Below are 12,195 nucleotides of genomic sequence, written 5' to 3'. Positions count from 1 at the left end.
TGTTAATAATAGTTTAAAATAATCAGCTCTTCTTTGTATCTTAAAAGTCTTAGTGGTTATGATGATTCTTCTACTTGAAAATTCCATGGCTATAGGTCCTTTTATCTCCTTAATGTTTCCTAATTTGTTGTTGCTATCATCCACATGGACCAAGATACCTCAACCCTGTGAGTATATTCCATCAGAAAGAAGCAGGAAAACAAAATGTAGCTATGCCTTCCTAATGGTTCTATCATAGATTTGCAGATCTTTTCCCCTCCCATTGTGTTGACCAGATTATAGTCAATTGCTTGGCTTCAAGAGAATTTTTAAATTGCATTATTTAACAGATACCAATATATTCCAAGTTAAAAAAATAAAGACTCTAGTTTTATGAGAGATAAATGGAGAAGAGACACGTTGAGACACCTAGAAAGTCCAGCCAGACTGGTGAATATCAAGCAAAGCTCTTTTATATATATATTTAAAAACTGATCCAATTTCCTGTATTTTTCCTGTATTCTTTCATCCTCATAAAAAATAGACTACAACCAGGTGGGATTTATAGCAGATATGCAAAGCTGATTAAACACTTGAAAATCAGTTAATGTAATACATCACATCAACATAGTGAAAAAGAAAAATCATATCAATAGAGGCAGAAATAAGCATTTAACAAAATGCAATATTGATTCTGATTTTTCAAAAAACCTCAGCAATGTAAAAATAGAGATTCATTTTCTCAAATTGAAAAAGAACATCTACAAAAACTCTACAGTCAAAATCATTTAATGGTGAGAGCTACTTGATTTCCTCTAAAATCAGAAACAAGATAAATAATATGTTCCCTCTTACCACAATATTCAACATCATACAGGAAGTCTTTGCTAGAGATAAGAAAAGCAAATAAGTGATCCCCCAATTGGGAAGAAGAATTAAATTGTCTTTATTTTTACAGATGATATGATTATTATTGAAAATATCTCAAACAACAACAAAAAAATACTACTAGAACTAATAAGGACTTATTGTAAGGTTAATATGCAGGTCAATTATTTGCCTATATATCAGCAATGAACTGGAATTTTAATTGAAAACACAACACATTTAAAATTAGTTCCAATACAGGAAATGCTTATGTATAAAATTTTAAAAAAATAAAATATTTACATAACAAAAATTACAAAAGTCTAATGAAATAAATTCAAGGTCTACACAGATTGAGAAATATTCCATGTTCATAGATATAGAGTCAATATTATTAAGATGCCAATTCTTAAAAACCTGGTCTGTAAATTTAATGCAGTTCCCTTTAAATCACAGTAAGTTCTTTTGTGGATTTAGGCAAATTGATTCTAAAGTCTATCTGAGAATGCAAAAGACCCAGAATAGCCTACATTTCATTGAAGGAGAAAAACAAAATCAGAGAACGGACTCTACTCAAATTCACATCTTAATATAAAACTTCAGTGAGCAACATAGAGTACTCTTGGTGAAAACATAGGCAAGTAGACAAATGCAGCAGAATAAAAAACCAAGAAATTGTTCTACACAAATATAGTCAACTGACCTTTGAAAAAAGATAAAAGAAATTCAAAGGAGAAAGTATAAACTTTTCCACAAATGATGTTGGAACAACTGGACATGCACCTCTAAAAAAATGAATATAGACACAGACCTCATAGCATCCACCAAAATTAACTCAAAATATACCATATACATAAATATAAAATGCAAACATATAAAAGCTCTAAGGGATAATATATAAGAAATTCTAAATGACCCTTGGTTTATGATGACTTTTTAGATACAGCACAGAGAGCACAATGCATGACAGTATAAATTGATAAGTGGGCTTCATTAAAATTAAAAATTTCTGTTTTGTGAAAGATATCATTAAGAGAATAAAAGTAAAAGACACATACTGGGAAAAATATTTGCAAAATGCATATGATAAAGGACTCGTTTCCAAAAAATATTTATAAATAATGTTTAAGGTCAACTATAAGAAAATAAGCAACCCAATTTAAAAAAATGAGCAAAATATTTGGACAGACAGTTCACCAAAGAAGATGGATGGACGGAAAATAGCATATTAAAAGATACACAGCACTGTATGTTATTAGCAAAGTAATTTAATACAATGAGTTACCAGTATACACCTAGCAGAATGGCAAATTCCAGAACACTGACAACACAATGATTGAAATGGATGTGGAGTAACAAGAATTCTATTTAATTTTTGGCGTGAATGCAAAATGGTACAGACAGTTTGTCATAGATTTTGACAGTTTTTTGCAAAACTAAACATAAGCTTACCATATGCTGTAACAATTGTACTTCTTGGTCTTTGCCTAAATGAGTGGAGAATATTTACCTACAAAAAAAACTACATAGAAATGTTTATAGCAGCTTCATTTATCATTACAAAAAATTGGAAGGAAGTACAAGTCTTTTAATAGGTGAAGGAATAAACTGTGCTTCATCCATAAAATGGAATATTATTCAATGATTTTAAAAGTAATCTATCAAACCACAAAAAGGCAGGGTCGATATTTACCTGCATATATCTAAGTGAAAGAAGCCTGTCTAACAAAGCTACATATTGGGTGACTTTCACTATAAGACATTCAGAAAAGGGCAAACTATAAAGACAGTAAAAATAAGTTTTGCCAGGGCCTCAACAGAATTGGGGAAGGATGAAAAGGTGGAACACAGGATATATATAGATCAGTGAAACTATTATATATGATATTGTCATAGTAGATAGACTATATTATGCATTTGTCAAAAACTTTAGTACTGTAGACACAAAGAATGAACTCTGATGTAAATTAGGGACTTTAGTTAATCATGTGTCAATATGTATTCATCAATTCTAAGATTCCATATTTATGCAAGTTGTTAGTAATAGAGAAAACTGTATATGAGGGAGTGGGATGTGAGGGAGTTTAAAAGAACTTTCTATAATTTCTGTGCAATTTTTCCATAAACCAGAAACTACTCTAAAATATTGCCTGTTAAAAACTAGATGTGAAATAAATGTACATCAATATTACAAGGTGTTAATAATAGAGTGTATATGTGAAAAATACACTTAATGCAAACAATAGTCAATGCTCTAAGTGAAATATGCTCAAGATTTTTCCCAAAGGCACCAACTAGATGAGTCACTACAGAACTAAGTTAGAGAAGAGAAAGCTTTTTGCATTGAGGTGCTGAAATCAAGGAGCCTGAGGTGCTTGGAAGTTTCAGGGCAGCAACATGAATTAAAAGAAAATAGAGAGGAGAGCTATGTAACAAAAGTGTTCCAAAATCTACATTGTTGTCTTTTGTGTTTGCTAATGAATAAGCCATTCATGAGTAGAATAAATCTTCATGAGGTTAGACAGAAACTAACCAATAAACTTTAAACAAACAAAAAAATTCCAAAGATCATACAGGGTTGCAAGATATTCTATTTTCAGCCAAGTATATTGGAGTATCCTCAATGAAACTTCAGGCCATTTAAGACAGTATCCAGAAGGATCATTCCTTAATTGTGGGGTTAAAATATTCATAAAATATAATTTATTCCAGTCTCTCACTAATGAATCTTAATAATAAAAGGCTTAAAGTGGATCAAGCAAGTTAGTGTACCACTTGTAAGAAAAAATATGGCACTCTTTTAAAAACAACAGCAGCACTCAGGCAACAATATAATATCCAATATCAGTGTTCAACAACAAAAAAGCTTCAACATACCAATAGGCAGGAAAATATCTCGTAATAAGGAATAAATTCACTAATGTGAACATATGCAGAAATGACAGCACAAAAAAGCTTTAAAACTGATTAAAAATATGCTCAATATAATCAAGTATTTAAAGGGGAAAAGTAGTCATAATGAGGGAAGATATGGAAGATATGACAGAGCCAATGGAAAATCTAGAAATGAAACAAAATATTTTAATTGAATATCTTACTGGATAGGACTAACAGCAAATTAGGCACTGTAAAATGAAAGAATAGTGAAGCTGAAAACAAATACAAATTACATACTTCAAAACATAAAGAGTAAAAATAAATAAACAGAGCATATGTAACATATAAGAAAAAGGCAAGCAATAATAGATATGTATACATAAAGGTCCGAATGAAAGAATGGATGGGAGACAACAAAACTTAAGGAACAAAAGCATTTCTAAATTTAACGAAAACTTAAATTCCATAAAACAAAAAATCCCAGTGAACACCCAAATGAAGACCCAACCAGACTGAAGCACATCATAATAAAGTAACTTAAAAAACTCTTAAACAGAAAGAATCTCAAAAACAGATATGAAGGAAAAAATAAACACATCAAGAGGTACACATATACGAATGTCACTAGACTTGTGAAACTGAAATTTAGCCTAGTAATATAGAGAGCTGAAGAGTTACCTCCTGATAGGTTCCTTGTCACTCAAAAGTGGCCTGTCTGTAAGCCAAATTCATCATATAAACTCACTACTTTCCCCATTCCTCAGTGTGGGACATGACTCCCAGGGATAGGCCTCCCTGGGACCAAGTGAATATTACCAAATACCACCTAGTGATCCATTTGTAAAAAGACAAAGACCAAAAGGGGGAAATATTAAATACAAATGAGTTACGACCAAGAGATTTCAACATGGATTGGGAGATCATTCCAGAGTTTACATTTATACACTTCACTGATTGCCACAGTAAATGGTTTCTCAAGCAGGGTCCTAGAAGCATCTAGACAATATATGTAGGGCAGACAACCATAGGAAATCAGCACACTGTCAATGGGTCTTACCTGGGAACATATGAAAACTTATCTCCATATTGTATCAGAATTTGACTCATTTATAATTGTCCTAGATATGGTTCTTCTGCCCCTTTTATTTGAACCTATAATTGGCACTATACCCTTTAAATATATGTCCAAGAGACTTAAATCTTCTAGCTGTTCATGTGCTAGTTGAGTTTGAATCTCACGTACTCTCCAGTTCATCAGACTCACACAGGCAACTAACAAAAGGATGATGATGGTTGACATCGTCCCCCAAACAGACAGTATTTATAATTGCAAGCAAGACAGTTTCATATATCTGCTCCATGGGATTTAAGTCCCCTGTCAATCAGAATCAGAGTGGACATCACCATCCCAAAATTCTCAAGATTGAGGAATGAACAAACATAAGGGGAATACAACCAAAGACTAATGTAGACTTGTTGTTATTCTTGAAAAGGAAGAATTAGTAACATTAATATAAGACAATAGTCACTTAAAGTTCTGAGGGAGGGTGAGGGTAGAATAGGTATATCATGGGGCATTTTTGAACATTGGAATTGTTCTGCATGATAGTGCAATGATGAATACAAGCCATTACACATTTTGTCAAAGCCCATGAAATTGTGCAGTGCAAAATATAAGCCATAAAGTACAATATAGACAATAGTTATTAGCAATGCTTCAATATGTATTTATCAATTGTACAAATATATCACACTACAGAAAGATATCGTTAATGGTGGAAAGTGTGGGAGGGGCTGGGGATGGGTTGTATGGGAATCCTCTATATGTAACACTTTTGTACTCTAAACATCTTTTAAAGTAAAGAAAAAAAGTAGTAAAGACCAAGAAACAAGACCTTCGAGCAGACACAAACAAGGATGTAGCACAAGAAAGAAGAATAGTGAAATGGAATATTTCACTATGTATGTAAGAAATATTTTACCCCTTTAAAATATTTTTAAAACATAAATGACTATAAATAAAAATAACAATATTTTGGATTTATAATTTATGTAGAAATCAAATGGAATACAAAGGTATGCTCAAGTTCAGGTAGGAGGAAATAGAAGTACACCAGTGTACAATTTTTACATAACACACGAACTGATATAGATATCATCTCTATCATTTGATGATAGACTGTGATAACTTTAGAAATGTATCTTGTAAACTCTAGAACAACCACACATCAAGGAGTTTGACTATTGAGAAATATGGTGAAAAGGAGAATCATAAAAATACTCAGGGCAAAAGTAGGCAGGGAAAATGTTACAAAGAACGATTGGGACAAAGCAAGTTGACAGTTGCTATCTAAATACCAGAAAATTTAGATTTCAGTGCAGGAATAAAACCAAGGATAAAATGGGATACTTTATAAAAATAAATTGTTCACTCAATCAAAATATCATAGTGATTCTAAAAGTGTATGCAACTGATAACAGAACTTTGAAGTACATGAATCATACACTGTTATAACTGAAAGAAGAAATAGACAAATCCACAATTAAAGCACAATTATAGACTAGAAATTTCAATATTGCTCTCTTAGCAATTGAAAAAAAATCTAAACAGGATATCACCAAGGATGTAAAAGACTGGAAATACACAATCAACCAAACTGGCCCAATTGATATTTATAGAACTCTGTGTTCAACAACATGGAGGGTATAATCTTTTCAAACATCCACAGAACATGTATAAAGATAGAAAAAATGAAAAATCAATATCAGAAAGATATATGGAAAACCCTCTAATATTTTGAAATTAAATAATTCACTTCTAATTAATCCATCAGTCCAAGAAAAAAAAAGACAGGAAATGGGAAAAAATTGACCTGGATAATTTGTTTATAGTTATGAAATTAATGAAAATGAAAGCCCAAAATATCAATAAGGGGTATACAGCAAAATTAATGTTAAAAGGGTTGAGTATGTGCAGCACTTTGATGTTACTGATGAATTCCAAAAAGAAATATTGGATTATGTTTGTAAACTGGTCTTTTTCTCTGGGCATATGAGATTATACTGGATTCAGATATTTACTTGATTACTTATTTAAGTAATCAAGCAAATTTCTTGTGTCAGTGTTCATTGAGTACCTGCCCCTTAGGGACTTGAAGGTAAAAGCCATGACAAAGGACAGAGTTGAAGGTTTTTGAATTTGGAGTTTTGATGTAGGAGTTTGATGCTGAAGCCTTAAGAAGGAGCCCCAGGAAATAAGCTCACATGGGAAAGAGAAGCAAGTCCTAAGAAGGGAGAAACCCAGGAAGCCTGAACCCTCACAGACATCAGCAGCCATTTTGTTCCAACAATTGAAAATAGACTTTGGTGGGGGATGTAACTTATGCTTTATGACCTGGTATCTGTAAGCTCCTATCCCAAATAAATACCCTTTATAAAAACCAACTGATTTCTGGTATTTTGCATCAGCACCCCTTTGGCTGACTAATACAGTGTGCTATTAAATATTTATATTATGTGAGAAGAAAGTTCTAAGTGATCTACAAAGAGGTACTATAAAGAAAAGATTAAGATTAAAGCATAAAATTAAGGAAATAAAAAGAGTACATCTGAATGTAATTGAGTAGAATAAAGAAAAGGAGACAAACAGAAAGATAAGACGCTGATTTCTAAAAATTATACATAAAATTTATAAAAATATTTTAGACTGATCAATGGAAAAATGAAAATCCAAATTGTAAAGAGCAGTAAAACACAGGAAACATGACTACCATTACAGGGTATATTTGAAGCATATGCAAGACAAAACAGTTGACAAATTCAACAGAATAGAAATAGAAAAAGTCACCAAAAGTTTCCCAAAGATGAAAAGCCTTGGAATAGATGACTTCACACATGAATCCTACCAAACTCCTTCAAAAAACTGAAAAAAGAAAGAATGCTACCAAACTCATTCTATAAAGCTAACATCACTCTAAAATCAAAACCAGATAATGATAAAATGTAAAAAGAAAATTACAGGAAACACTTTTAATGAATATAAATGCAAAAATCCTCAACAAAATATTTGCAAACAGAATCCAAAAGCACATTAAAAGAATTATACCCCACAATCAAGTGGTGTATAAAGACAAGGAGAGAGTTCTGAAAACTGCAAGAGAAAGGTAATTTGTTAGGTACAAGGAAATCCCAACTAACTTGAGTGCTTCTTTCTCATCCACCCATGAAGGCACAGCCTTGAAATAATTAAAGAACTAGAAAAACTGCATGCCAAGAATCATACGCTAGGTGAAACTTTCCTTCAAACCTAGGGATAGGTTAAGAATTTCTCAGATAAACAAAAGCTGAGGGAGTTCATCATCACTAGAACTTTCTTAGAACCAATATTAATGGTGAATTTTCAGAATGAAAAATAGAACATTAGTTGATGGTTCAAAAGGACATAAAGATATGAAGATCTCTGGCAACAGTAACTTTTTGGGAAACTATAAAAGCCTGGGTTATTGTGATTTATTTTTTGTTATAAAACTCCACTTACTTCCTATAGGTTGTAAAATGAAAATGTATGAAAGGAAATGAAGCATCCCTGGACTTGAACATGCAATGTGCAAAGATGTAAGTGGTAAAAAGCACAAAAAACAGTGGAGAAACTATGGTATGATAAAAGCGTATGTGCATGTGATTGAAGTTAAGTTGGTATCAAACCAGTGTGATTGTTATATATATTTTTTAACTTTTTTATTGAAATATATTCTTCATACATAAACATACATAAACAATAAATGTATAATAGTTGTTAACTTACAAAACAAACATATATAACATCTCACCCTACCACCAATAACTTGCATTGTTTTCAAACCTTTTTAACTAATGATTAAAGAATACTGTCAAAATATTACTACTAAGCAAAGTATTTTCCCCTAACTCACCCTATTATTATTCTTTAAATATATTTTTTATGACAGAAGTTATAAACTTATAAAACAACTTGCACATGTGCAGAATTCCCAAACAACACCTCTCCATCAACACACCACAATGTGGTGTGTCTTTTGCTACAGATAAAATAATATCATCTGATTATTGCCATGTTCATAGTGTACATTTGGCTCACATTTTCCATACTGCCTCAGTATCAACACAGTATATCTTTTGCATAGATGCAAGAATATTTTATTATTACTACTAACCACAGTCCATAGGTCACTCTAACTGTATTTTTCCCATGCTTCTCCACATTCTCAACACCTAGCAGTAGTGATATACATTTGTTGTAGCTCACAAAGAACACTCTTACTGTGCTGTCCAGTTCCTAGATTATTCTCAACCATTCTGTCAATTGGCATTTATATAACTAGACTACCATTTTCAGTCACATTCCCATTTATAAACTAGCTGTTACTCCCTGTGTGTTACCATCCACTCTATACATTTCCACAATTTTACAGTAAAGTTAATTAAAACTTCTACATACATTAAACATCAGTAACCCACTCAATCCTTTTTTTATCTCCTTTAAGAATCGACCACCTATCACCAGGTCTTGAAGATATTTTCCAATAATTTCTTCTAGAAGTTTTATGGTTCTTGCTTTTATTTTTAGTTTTTTTATCCATTTTGAGTTGGTTTTTGGATAAAGTGTGAGATAGGGGTCCTCTTTCTTTCAGCTATGGATGTCCAATTTTTCAGCATCATTTGTTGAATGGATTGTTCTGCCCCAGCTGTGTGAGTTTGAGAGGCTAGTCAAAAATCACTTGACCATACCTGTGAGGGTCTGTTTCTGAACCATAAATTTGGTTCCATTGGTCTATTGTGTCTGTCTTTAGGCCAGTACCATGCTGTTTTTACCACTATAAGTAGATATTATGATTTAAAGTCTGGAGATGAGGGTTCACTTTTCCTTTTCATGCTGTTTCTGGCTATTCAGGACTCCTTACCCTTCCAAATAAATTTAACGATTGTGTTTTCAATTTTTTTCTTTAATGCTGGTGGAATTTTTATTGGGATTGCATTAAATCTGTATATCAATTTGAGTAGAATTGACATCTTAATATTTAGTCTTCCGATCCATGAGCATGAAATGTTATATATTTAAGATGTTAAGTTTTATCTCCATGGTAACCACAAAGAAATTAGATGAGGAATATATCCAGAGAGAAATGAGAAGACAGTCAATATGGTACAACACACACAAAAAAAATCAAATCAAAATGAAGCAGGAATCATTGACAGAATTGAGTGACATGACTTACAAAGACTAAAGAAGAAAGTGGCAGAAGAAATTCCTGCATTATCAATAATGACTTTATATGTAAATGGATTGAACTCTCCAGGCAAAACATAAAGATAAGCAGAATGGATAATAAGGTATGACCCAATAATATGTGGTCTACAAGACACTCATACTAAATTCATATATACAAGTAGTATCAAAAAGAAAAGATTGAAAAAATAAATATACCATGCAAATAGTAACCAAAGAGAGCTGAAATAGCTATATTATTATCAGATAAAAAAAAAGTTTAAGTCAAAACTAGTGATAAAGGAGAAGACAGTCATTACATATTGATAAAAGGGACAGTTAAAACAAGTTAAAGAATTATAAGTATATACGCATCTTGTGATGGTTAGGCTATTGTGTCAATTTGGCCAGGTAATTGTGCCCAGCTGTTTGGTCAAGCAAGCACTGGGCTAAATGTAATACAAGGGCATTTATGGGCTTTAGTCACCATTGACTTTACTGCAGTGATAAATCACAGATAGCTAATTACAATTACATCAGTCAGGAAGATTGCCATCAGCAATGAGTGAGGCTTTATCCAATCAGTTCAATGCCTTAAAAGGGGAAGTGATTCCAGCATTGAGTGAGAATTTCCCCGTTCGTCTTTGGACAGCCATTGTCTCCCAGAACTCAACAAGGACCTTCATTGGACTTTCATTGGAACCCCTGGTTGCAGCCTACCTGTGGAATCTGGACTTGTGCATTCCCATGGTCACATGAGAGACTCATAAAATTGCATACTATTGACAGATATCCCTTGTTGATTCTGTTTCCCTAGAGAACCCTGACTAATACACATCTAAATGTATAGCCCCAAAATATATGAAGGAAATACTGACAGATTTGATGGAAGAAATTGACATTTCTACATTATTAATAGGAGAATTTAATACTCACATGTAGTCAGAAGATAAATAGGGAGATACAAGATTTGACCGATACTCTAAAACAATTAGAATTAACAGACATATATAGAATACTGCACCTAACAAAAAAATACATATATTTCTCAAGAGCACATGCATCATCCTGCAGGGTAGACCATAAGTTAAAGCACAAAACAAGTCTCAAGAAATTAAAAAATGTTGAAATCACCCCATGTATAAATATATTCTCTGATCACAACAGAAAGAAACTAGAAAGTAAAGGAGAAGAAATGGAAAATTCAAAAATATGTGAAATTAAACAACCTACTCTCAAACAACCAATGGATTAAAGAGGAAATCAGGTGAAATTAGGAAATATTTTAAGTGAATGAAAATGAAAATATGACATACCAAAACTTATGGGATGCAGTTTAGGCAGTAGTGAGAGGGAAACTTATAGCTCTAAATTCTTACATTAAAAAGAAAAGAGACTTCAAGAGACCAAACATCAAAGGTGGGAGAACTAGAAGAAGAGGAAACAAACCCAAGGGTAGCAGAAGAAAGGAATTAACAAAAAATAAAGCAGAGAAAAATGAAATAGAAAACAAAAAGCAATAGAGAAAATCAACAAAACTTATGCTTTATGACCTAGTATCTGTAGGCTCCTACCCTAATTAAATTCCCTTTATGAAACCAATGAATTTCTGGTAATTTGCATTAGCACCCCTTTGGCTGACTAATACAGAATTGGTACCAAGAGTGGGGTACTGGTTTTGCAATTACCAAACTGCTGGAATGGTTTTATAAATGGGTAAGAGGTAATTTTTGGAGGAATTGTGAGATTCTTAATGGAAAAGACCTAAATTGCTCTGGAGAGACTGTTAATAGCAATATGGATGCTAAAGAGACTTTATGATGCCTTAGAAGTAAATGATGAAACTATTATTTGAAACTGGAGGAAAGGCAATCCATGTTTTAAAGTTGCAGAGAACGTAGTGAAATTAACTGCCAGTGTTTTATGGAAGACAGAATTTGAAAATGGTGAGTCTGGGCATTTAGCTGAAGAAATTTCCAAAGTAAACCCAGACAATGTGACCTGATTTCTGCTTGCAGCTTATAGCAAAATGCTAGACAAGAGGGATATGCTGAGGACTGAACTGTTGAGCATAAAGAAAACAGAAACTGATTCTGGAAATGCAAGCCTCTGAAAATCAAGCTCCCAGATGAAAGTGCCCCATTGGAAGACCTAACTAAGCTTGGAATCTGTAAATCAGGATTGATGATGCAGTTATCTAGGAAAGATTTGTGGAAATTCTTACTGTC

Source organism: Dasypus novemcinctus, chromosome 12 (assembly GCF_030445035.2).
Source record: "Dasypus novemcinctus isolate mDasNov1 chromosome 12, mDasNov1.1.hap2, whole genome shotgun sequence".
NCBI classification, from domain to species: domain Eukaryota; kingdom Metazoa; phylum Chordata; class Mammalia; order Cingulata; family Dasypodidae; genus Dasypus; species Dasypus novemcinctus.
The sequence above is the reverse complement of the archived record's forward strand: the minus strand, read 5'-3'. Positions refer to the sequence as shown.